Source organism: Kogia breviceps, chromosome 3, assembly GCF_026419965.1.
Source record: "Kogia breviceps isolate mKogBre1 chromosome 3, mKogBre1 haplotype 1, whole genome shotgun sequence".
In the NCBI taxonomy this organism is placed as follows: domain Eukaryota; kingdom Metazoa; phylum Chordata; class Mammalia; order Artiodactyla; family Physeteridae; genus Kogia; species Kogia breviceps.
Genome location: NC_081312.1, coordinates 106041940 through 106052469, shown reverse-complemented (window position 1 = coordinate 106052469; position 10530 = coordinate 106041940). Strand labels below are relative to the sequence as shown.

The 10530-nt window shown below is 46.2% G+C and overlaps 1 protein-coding gene across 5 annotated transcripts in view; it reads left to right on the top strand.

The window, feature by feature from the left end:
- Positions 1–3426: 3426 nt before the first annotated feature.
- Positions 3427–10530, top strand: part of LOC131752016 (OTU domain-containing protein 7A) — a 382320-nt gene continuing 375216 nt past the window's right edge. For 3 of the 5 annotated variants that reach the window (XM_067029451.1, XM_059056030.2, XM_067029453.1), the window contains exon 1: positions 3434–3623. The gene's annotated coding sequence lies outside the window, so the exon portion shown is untranslated. Of the gene's footprint in view, positions 3624–10530 lie in introns of all 5 variants that reach the window. The other 2 variants (XM_067029452.1, XM_067029450.1) reach the window with 2 other exon arrangements.

Genomic DNA, 10530 nt, shown 5'->3' with positions numbered 1-10530 from the left:
CCAATATCAAAACAAGAAGAATGAATCCAACCATATATAAAAGCAAATATAAACCACGACCAAGTGGGATTTATCCCGGGTATGCAAGAATGCTCAATGTTCTAAAGTCAGACAAGTAATCCATCACATCAACAGGCTGAAGAAAAAAAATCACACAATCCTATCATTAGATGCAGAAAAAGCATCTGACAAAATTCACACCCATTCATTTTAAAAAAACCCTCGGTAAACTAGGAATAGAGAGAAACTTTCTCAATTTAATAAAGAATGTGGGGCTTCCCTGGTGGTGCAGTGGTTAAGAATCCGCTTGTCAATGCAAGGGACATAGGTTTGAACCCTGGTCCGGGAAGATCCCACATGCCACAGAGCAACTAAGCCCGTGCACCACAACTACTGAGCCTGTGCTCGAGAGCCCACAGGCCACAACTACTGAAGCCCAAACTCCTAGAGCCTGTGTTCTGCAACAAGAGAAGCCACCACAATGAGAAGCCCACGCACCACAACGATGAGTAGCCCCTGCTTGCCGCAACTAGAGAAAGCCTGGGTGCAGCAACGAAGACCCAATGCAGCCAAAAATCAATCAATCAATTAATTAATTTTTTAAAAAGAATATGCAGCAAATCCTACAGCTAACATCATACTTCATGGTGAGAAACTGGATGCTTCCTCCTAAAATCAGGAACAAGGTAAGCATGTCCTCTTTTATCACTCCTAGTCCACATAATACTGGAAGTCCTAGCTAGTTCAGTAAGATAAGAAAACTTATACAGATAGGAAGGGAAGAAATAAAACTGTCTCTATTAGTAAGTGACAATATTCTAGTAGAAAATTCCAAAGAATGCTCAAAAACATTCCTGAAGCAAGTACAGCAAGGTTGCAAGATATAAGGTTAATATACAAAAGCCAACTGCTTTCCTATATTCCAGCAATGAACTACTGAAATTAGAAATTAAAAAACAATATCATTTACAATAGCTCCATAAAATAAAATACTTAAAAGTAACTCTAACAAAATATGTATGGGACTTTTATATAGAAAACTATAAAACATTGCTGAAAAATTCAAAGATGATCTAAATAAATAGTTATTTCATATTCATGGACTGGACGACTCAATATTGTTAACATGTCAATTTTTCCAGACTTGATCTACAGATTCAGTGGAATCCCAATCAAAATCCAAACAAGCTATTTTGTAGCTACCTACAAACTGATTCTAAAGTTTATATGAAAAGGCAGAAGAACCAGAATAGCAAACATGATACTAAAAAAAAACATCAGAAGAATGACACTACTGAACTTCAAGACTTACTACAAAGCTATAGTAATCAACACAGTGTGACATTATTGGTCAAAGAAAGGATACATGGATCAGTGCAATAGAACAGACCAACACAAATATAGTCAACTGATCTTTGACAAAGGAGCAAAGGCAATTCACAGGGAAATGATTTTTTTGCAACAAATGATGCTGGAACCACTGAACATTCACATGCAAAAAAGAAAATTGACACACACAGACCATACACCAAGATTAAACAAAGATGGATCATGGACCTAAATGTAAAATGTAAAACTATAAAACTTCAAGAAGAAAACATAGACTTAAATCTATGTGACCTACAGTTTGGTGATGTATTTAGATATGATACCAAATGTATGATCTCTAAGAGAAAAACAAGTGCCAAGTTAGACTTTATTAAAGTTAAAAAATTCTGCTCGGCAAAAGACACTGACATGAGAATGAAAAGACAAGCCTCACACTGACAGTAAATATTTGCAAAACATATCATATAAGGTACTTCTATCCAAAATATACAAAGAACTCTTAAAACTCAACAATAAGAAAAGAATCAATTTAAAAATGGGCAAAAGATGTGAACAAACATGTCACCAAAGAAGATAAACAGGTAGCAAATAAGCAAGTGAAACGATGCCCCACATTATTTTCCATTAGGGAACTGAAAATTAAAGCAACAATTAAATCTCTCCACACCTAAGAGAATGCCTAATATACAGCAAATACCAAGTGCTGGCAAGGATTCAGGAAAGTGGGACTCTCATACATTGCTGGTGGTTATGAAAATGTGTAAACACTCTGGAAAACTGTTTTTAGGGTTCCTATAACGATAAACAAGTTTACCAAAAGACCTAGCATGGTACTCCAACGTATTTACCCACCTGATTTGAAAACTTGTCCATACAAAGCTCTGCATGCAACTGTTTGTAGAACACCTATTCACAACTGCCCAAACAAGAAACCTTTAATGGATGAATAAACAAAACGCGGTACAAATAATGGGATAGCATCCAACAATAAAAAGAACTATCGATAAACATGGGTGAATCTCAAAGGCATAATGGTGAATGAATAAAGTCAGTTTCAAAATGCTGCATATTGCATAATTCTATGTGTATAACATTCTCGAAAAGACAAAACTACAGCAATGGAGAATAAATCAGTGGTTGCCATATGTCAGAACATATTAGGGTTTGGGGAGGGTGTGGCTATAGAAGGGCAACAAGAGGGAGTCCTTGGGATGATGTATCCTAATTGTACTAGTGAGTTACACGCATCCAAACTGGTGTTTGAAAACTCACAGGGCTGTATATCCAAAAAAATAAAGTCAATTTTACTGTATATTAATTTAAGAAGTCAAATAAATTACTAAAAATGATATATATTTAGTAATTAACAGATATGTGTGCATAATATTAAAAACCAAGCAAGAAGTCCTAAACTAAGAGTGAAACGATTGTCAAGAAATGCATGAGGATGGCATTAGTAACTTGTAATATAACATTATTTAGAAGGGGGGGTGTGGTTACACCGAGAGGGTAATGTGAGGGTAGGCAGAAGGCAGCGGGCCGGCCTTGGCATCAGAGAAAGGAACCGTCCGAAGTTGTGGTGTGAAAATACTTTTAAGAGGAAGGCAAGAAATGGGGAAAGGTCAGAGAACCGGTTGAAGAGGCAAAGAGACCAGCTTCAGATGAGATGTGATGCACTGGCCCCGAAGCAGGTCTCGGGAATGGAGCCGAGACAGGACGGGTGGGAGAAAGTTTGGGATTCTGAGGAAAAAAGCGTGAGCAGAAAGCAAGAAATGATGAAGGTGGGCGCAGACAGTGCGAGGCAGGCAGACGGGCAAAGGAAGGTTATTTAAGCAGCGTCTCCTGCAGTCCTGGAGGCAGGTGCCAAGGGGCACCTGGAAGAGCTAGCGCGGGCGCGGGGACGCGGGCGCGGGGCGCCCCGCGCTCTCCCGGGATTCCCGGTCTCTGCTCGAGTGGTTGCTGCGAGCACGCGCGCTCGGAGCCGGCCGGCAGGGCGGGGGCGGGGTGCGCGCACGTCCACGCGGGGAGGGGGCGGGGCGCGGCTTCGGCCGGTGACGTCAGGGGGCGCGCGCGGCCGCGGGCGGAGCGGAGGGGCGCGAGGGGCGGAGCGGAGCGCGGGAGGAGGCGGGGGTGGAGAGGCCCCCGGACCGCGAGCGGCAGCTGGGGAGGGGGTAGCGGAGCCGGAGCGCGAGAAACAGCTGATCCGATTTTCCTTAAAGCGAGAGAAAATGGAAGTCGGGTAGCGGCGACTGAGGCGCTGCGGGCTGGCCGAGCGGAGAGGCACGGCGCGGCAGGTGAGACGCCGCTGGCCGCGGTGCTGCCGGCGGCGGTGGGGCCGGGGCCGCGGTCCGGGTAGGTGCGCGGTCTGTCCCAGCGCGGCGCCGGATGCCTCCGCGGCTTTGCGGCGGAGCAGGTGGGCGCAGAGGCCGGGCAGCCCCTGTACCGGGCCGCGAGGGCGCGGGGTTCGTGGGGCTCGCCGGCGCGTCTGCATTGCGGGCTCGGCTCTGGACCCCGCGGGCGCCGCGGCCACCGACTCCGGCCCGGCGCGGGTCTCGGGGCAGGGCGCGGCGCTCTCGCTGGGTCGCCGACGGTGTCTCCTCCGGGACCCTGAGCCATATGCACTGGAACGTGATGACGGGCGCGGGGACACCGGCCCCTCGGTCCGTGTGGGCGCGCCGGAGTCCCGGGGCGCCAGTGGACGCTCGGGCACGGCCCGGCAGCAGCGCGCGAGGCCGCCGGCCGGTTGCCCCGGCTGCGTGGGCCACCGCGGCCCGGTACGCCGCTCGCTCGTTCCACTGGGTCTGTCTGGACAGCGGACGAACCGTTAATGCAATTTGGCTGTGAACCCGGAGGCCTTCCCTGTTATCTTCTCACTGGAGGGGGGGAGATCGCATCTGCTGTGCTCTAAGTGCTCCTTTAAATTCGGGAGATGTCAGTGATGTCATCATTAACAAAAACTTTCCTTCATTGGACACAACCACCCAAGTGCACCCTCCTCCCGTGCAGCTCTTGCAGCCTTTTGAGACTCTGCCACAAAATAGATTTCCCTCTGCTCTGTGAACTCGCCAGCCTTACACAGGTGAAAACGATTTTTATTTTTATTTCTTGGCTTGAGAATGAATAGATTCGAGAGTGCCTGGAGGGAAACTTGTTAGATCCCCACGGATCTGGGAATCACTTCATCCACATCACAAGGATCCAGGGGAAAGTCATGCATGACACTTAAGTGGTTATTGCTTGGCTTTATCTTTATGATTGAAAGTGAGCCATGAGATGAAAAATTTTAAAAGACATTGTATTCGAGGTGGCAGAATGATGTGTTCAGGAAGAGGTAGACAGTGTGGCCTAGATCTTCAAGGGCCTTGATTGCTTCAGGAAAATCTGCGGGTCTTCTTCCTCTCCATCAGCTCCTCTCCCTGCCCCCCTCCCCCCCAAGTAGGATGGGCCTGGGAGCAACTTGCCCTGGAGAAAGGGGTGACAGCTTCTCTGGGGCCCTCCCTGCCTTTCCTTTCCTTACCGTAGCAGCTGTGCGGCCCACCAGGTTGAAGGCCAGCTTAACGTCTGAAGAGGGTTGAGAGTGCAGAGGCTGGGACCTACCTGTATGGCACACAAAGTTCTGGGGAAATTTCTCCTCCTAAATTCGAGCAGCATGCCAGTCTTACTGTGTGTGTGAGTATTCCATTAGTACTGACTGTGATGAGAACAGAAGTAAGCAAGTTCCCAAGACAGTCTGTATATCTACTTAAGCCTATCAAAAGGATATTCAGTAAGGGACAAAAATATTGACATTCGTGTATTTAATAATTAATGACTCTTCCTCATTGGTTCAAAGAAGCATCCTTAAATTATTAGTGTGGTCATATTGGGTCTGTAAGGAATTTAATACCACAGACCATGCAAAAGTTTGAGTCTGGTCAGGAAGATAAGCTTTCAAAAACCCTGGATTGGTGGGAAGAAAACAGGAAAGCAGGGCTTCACCTTAGGCCTTGGCATTCAAGGTGGCAGTAGATGGAAACCATTGCATTATGGAGTCTTGCCTTGTGTGGGTCTCAGCCTGAGTCCTGTGTGGAGGCCCTCAGCCCTGGTGGAGGCCAGCACGAAAGTCACCAAAAAGCTGAACTGTCTGTTCTCCCCTTGTGGAGAAGGGGAGGGGCATGTCCCTCTGAAGCAGCTGTGTGTGCATGGCCTGTCACCTCCTGAAGGTGCCAGATTTATTCACAGTGGCAAGGCTGCATGAGACAGAAAGGCTTGTAGCAGAATTGTCTCCAAATGTGTGTCTTTTCATCTTTTCAGCGACTTTGCCCCTGCTGCATAACAGTTGCTACTTGACCTCTTAAGTCATTGCCGAAATTTTTTGTGTACTTGAAGTAGCATCAGTCCTACGAAAATTGGTTTTTAAGCCTCTGTGCTATGAACTCTGGCCACATATCCTTTTCACTTGTAGACCTGTGAAAGTATTCATTATAGTGTTTCTGGTTTAACTCACTGTAGTACTCGTGAAAATACAAATTCAAGTGTTCTCACTAAATCTTGAGATAGTAACCACTGATTTCCTAAAACATTTCAAAAACCCTTTAAAGCCTCTTCATCCCCTTTTTATGGTTAGAACATCACATTTTCTGATTCTGGGAAGCCGAAATTGCCTTGGCTTTTCTTTTTGTTCCCTTTGGGTGTTAAGGTCATTTAATTCCTGTCTTAGGCCCAGAGAATAAAGGCTGAGTCAGCTCCCGAGGGGCCAGCAGGGGGCGTGCTAAATGCATCTTGGCGGTCCTCTACCTGAGCCACCTTGGGAAAGGATGAAGGATCCCCAAACTGGGGGTCTGTGCGTGTGTGCCCCGCGTCTCCGTGTGCCCATCGCCCAAGGAATGGACACAGAAGGAAGCACATGCTTTGAATAGCCAGAGGTTGTGGCTTCCAGAATGGGTCTCCCTCCGTGGGGCAGAGAGATTGCTTTACTGGCTCCATGTCTTTGGAGAGTGATGGTTGGTCCTAGTCGGAAGATTCAATGCCTCCTCAGACCACAGAAGGGAGAGTGTTGGCTTGGGGAGCAGCGACTTGCCCTCATGGAACTCCTGCCTACATCTTGGTCCTGGTGAGGGTGTGATGGTGCCGGCCAGGATAGCCAGTGGAAATGCCCACATCCCCCAATAATGCTTTCTTTTGGGTTTGACAACTACTGACTTAAACCCCGGGACTCTGTCAGTGGCACCTCCCAGGGGGTTTATTTGCCTGCCTTGCCAGGGTTATTGGCCTCAGAGTTTCTCTGATGGAGAAAAGCAAATGTTTAATTCCTCTGTGTGTCTTTACCTGAAGAAAATGAAAACGGGAGAAAAGAGGCAACTGTGCTTTTCACTTAAATGTGCTTAATCTGATTTTAAGTGTGTGCCATGTTATTCGTCAGAAAGTTCCTAGTGAGTCTAGAGAGGCGAGCTCATGTGGGGAGGGTTGTCTTGCCAAGGTGAGGGGGGATGTGTGTGTGTCCCAGGGCTTGGATGACCATCTAGGGGTCTAGTTAAGGTGTCCTCCCCAGGTTCCTTGTGGAGCCCAGATGCTGAAGGGAAAGATCACACCTTGAAGGGAATAAGTCTTCTACTAGACAACTGTCCAAATGCTATGACTGGATATTTCTTTATACTTCTTATTCTGTTGAAAATGCATGTAAATCAAGCTATTGATTTCAAAGGGGCAAATGGAAATTGTTTTCCAGCTTTGTGCTTCTCTTGGAGCACTTTAAATGGCTACAGGAGAAGTGCCACTCAATTAAAAGACGGGAGGTACCTGATCCTTTTGGAAGCTGTCCATCCCTGAGGAGGAACACAGAATATCCTACTCAGAGGGAATCCTGAGATCCATAGGCATTTGAAAGGAAACAAAACATGCTGGTTCCTTTTTATAGTATATCCAATTTGAAAATATTTTACCCTTGAAACTTGGAAGCAGAGTTTCATTTGCCCTTGGCAGACTACTGCATCCCCCAAGCAGTCCGTGTGTCAGACCAAGAAAAAGATGACATTAACACAGATGTGACAGATGTGACAGAGCAGGCCAGGAAGGAACTGCCTTCTCTACTCTTTGGGGATGGAGTTCTTTACCATTCATAGTAACAGAATGGGTATATGGGTTGAAAACAAGTCTTTCAAATTCTGATAATGAGATAGGGGCTGATGCTGCTTTATTACCTGCCCATGTTGTCGAGGTGTGTTTAGCTGGCTGGTTTACACACAGTATTTTGTGGTAGGAGGGAGGGCTCTGGTAAAGACTGGGATTAAGAGGGAGTAGACCCTGCATTTCCTCCTGCATTGGCCACAGCCAGCCACCCTGGACGTGGCATGGCCCTGTCATGCTCTAGGCCACTCGTGAGAAAAGGAGAAAGTTAACCTCCCATGTCTCCAAGTCCTTATCTAGTAAAGTTGCAGGATCCCACAAACCCCTAGTGCTTGCCATTAGATTTCTGCTATCCACCATCTCACATTCTGAGAAGTCAAATGTACATTCATGCTAATGCAAGTTCTAAATACATCACTCTTGCTTTAAGTAGATAAGTCTAAAGTAAACTCATTTTCTGGGTTTGAACTTGAGTTTCTCCTTGCAAAGAACTATTTTCTGTTTGAGCTTAGTTTATTCTTCCATAGTTTTCCTTATAAGTATGATGGCTATTTGATGTCTGAGTGAATATGCATGCATAAGATGCAGTATTAACTTTTAGGAAGTTTAAAAGGAGACCGCTGAAATTCATTTTCTTTTCTGCTCAGTGTTTCATTCAGTTGTTTTATTAGATCAGCAGAGTTTCACATGATGCTAGGGATGGGTGTGAACAGACCGCCAAACCCATCCCTCTGTGAGATTCAGTTTCTCAGTTACTGAGGTGAGTTTAGGAGTGGGTGTCCTGGTGCTGCCCCTGCCACCTTGAGCGTTGCTACCGCTGTGAAGACTCCAGCTTTGCTGCCCCTGGGCCCGACACACCCGTGATTTACCCAGATTATCTCTGTGGTTCCATTTTAAAATTGTCTATGACATGGGGCTCCCCTGGATATTTTTAAAAATATTTATTTATTTATGGCTTGCCGGGTCTTAGTTGCAGCACGCGGGATCTTTGTTGTGGCATGCAGGCTCTTTTTTACTATTGGCATGAGGTCTTCTTAGTTGCGGCATGCCTGCAGGATCCCCGACCAGGGATCGAACCCAGGCCCCCTGCATTGGGAGCACAGAGTCTTACCCACTGGACCACCAGGGAAGTCCCCCTCCCCTGGATATTATAGGAAGCTTGGAGCTGGCCTGGCATGTCTGGACTGTGGAAGAGACCACATGATGGACTGTGTCCTGGGATGTGATATTCCTCCTGCCCCAAAGGCCACCCCACGTCCCAAGACTGAGTCAGTACCTATTCATATTGGGTGTCCAAAGACCACGTTCCATTCCATTTCCCCAAAGTTCCTGTAATGATTATTTGAAGCTTGGAGAATATGTGTATTATTGAAATATGGGGCAACACATTTGCATGTGTAGTTTTTCATGCCTTTAAAAAAAATTGTTGAACATCCAAGGTATGTATCGTTCACTTTTTCTTTTTATTTTTTTAATTGAAGTATAATTGATTTACAATGTTGTGTTAATTACTGCTGTACAGCAGTGATTAAATTATACATATATATTTATATATACATTCTTTTTTTAATATTCTTTTCCATTATGGTTTATCATAGGATATTGAATATAGTTCCCTGTGCTATACAGTAGAACCTTGTTTTTCATCCATTCTATATATAATAGTTTGCATCTGCTAACCCAACCTGCCACTCCATCCCTCCCCCAACCCTCCCCCTTGGCAACCACCAGCCTGTTCTCTATGTACGTGATTCCATTTCTCTTCCATAGATAGGTTCATGTGTGTCATATCTTAGATTCCATGTATAAGGGCTAATCATATGGTATTTGTCTTTCTCTTTCTGACTTACTTCACTTAGTGTGATAATCTCTAGTTGCACACTTTTTCTTTTTAAAATGTATTAATTAGAGTGTGTTTTACCAGTCTTTTAAATAATATCATGCTGTCTCTTGAAAGAATCATCCCTGAACAGAAAAAAAAAAAAATGGATGAGTTGCCAGCCAACTTGGACAGGGTAAACAGCTGTGTGACCCTGGGCGCAGTCCCAGGTGGCCTCCCAAGAGGAGAATCTCTGCTCTGGCTTCGTGTAGGTTTGGGGGGAGGAGCAGGTGAGAGAGTGTGCAGTGAGTCCTTCAATTCTAAAGAGATCAGTCGTTCCAATAAAAGGAACTGGAGGCAGAGTATGCCCACCTCATTTACCACGAACCCGTTTCTCTCCCTTAGTTTTCTCAATTGATGGATTCACAGTTTGCCCTTGATTCAAGTCCTAGCATCAATGAACTTGCTTTAACATTTTTTGTTGAGGAAGAAGGATGGAGGGCCTTCTTTGGCCTAGTGATTCTTGTTGTTTATCTGGAATTGTCAGCCAGTTCTGTTAAAACAGGCTAAAGGAAGTTCCTCCAAGTCAGAGTGGATGCCAGACCCCCTGAGAATTGGGCTGCATCTCCTACCTCTTGGGTGCTGCCGGGCATATGAATAGCAGGGCCCCCAGGGCTCATCGGATGGATCATTATAGAACACACTTTCTTACTCTTGGAGTTGATGAAAGATTAGTCTTTTACATGGAGAACTAGTGGGTGAAGAAGAGGAAAGAGAAAAGGATTCCAAAGGTGGGGTCCTGCCAGTCCCATGTCAGTGAGGGTCAGTGACTGTGGCCTGAGGCCCCGCCAGCATGGATGGTCTTGGCATTTACCCTTGGGGGAGGTGTTGGCCAGCCTGGTGTCCGCACCACTCTCCCCACCCTGAGCGAGCCCCCTGGAAGGACCTGCTGCTGTTCTTGGAGCAGATGAGACCAAGGGCCATCCCTTGTCATCAGTGTTAAATGTGGTGCAGGGCAGAGAAGTCTCTGTGCCTCCTGAGGGACAACGCAGGCCCCACGGGAGGAAGTGGCTCTTTTGCAAGCCCTGTCACTTATTAGGTCACGTGAAAGCTTTGTGGCTGACTGTTTAATATGGTACCATGGCTGCACAGTTTTTGGTAGGCAAATTGAAAGGCCGCACTGGATCTCTTGGGAGCCTGTGGCCTGGACTTGCAGGGATGGGTTGCACTTTGTATCCATGTCTCTTGATTATTCTGTTTGTACAGGCTGTCTGGTC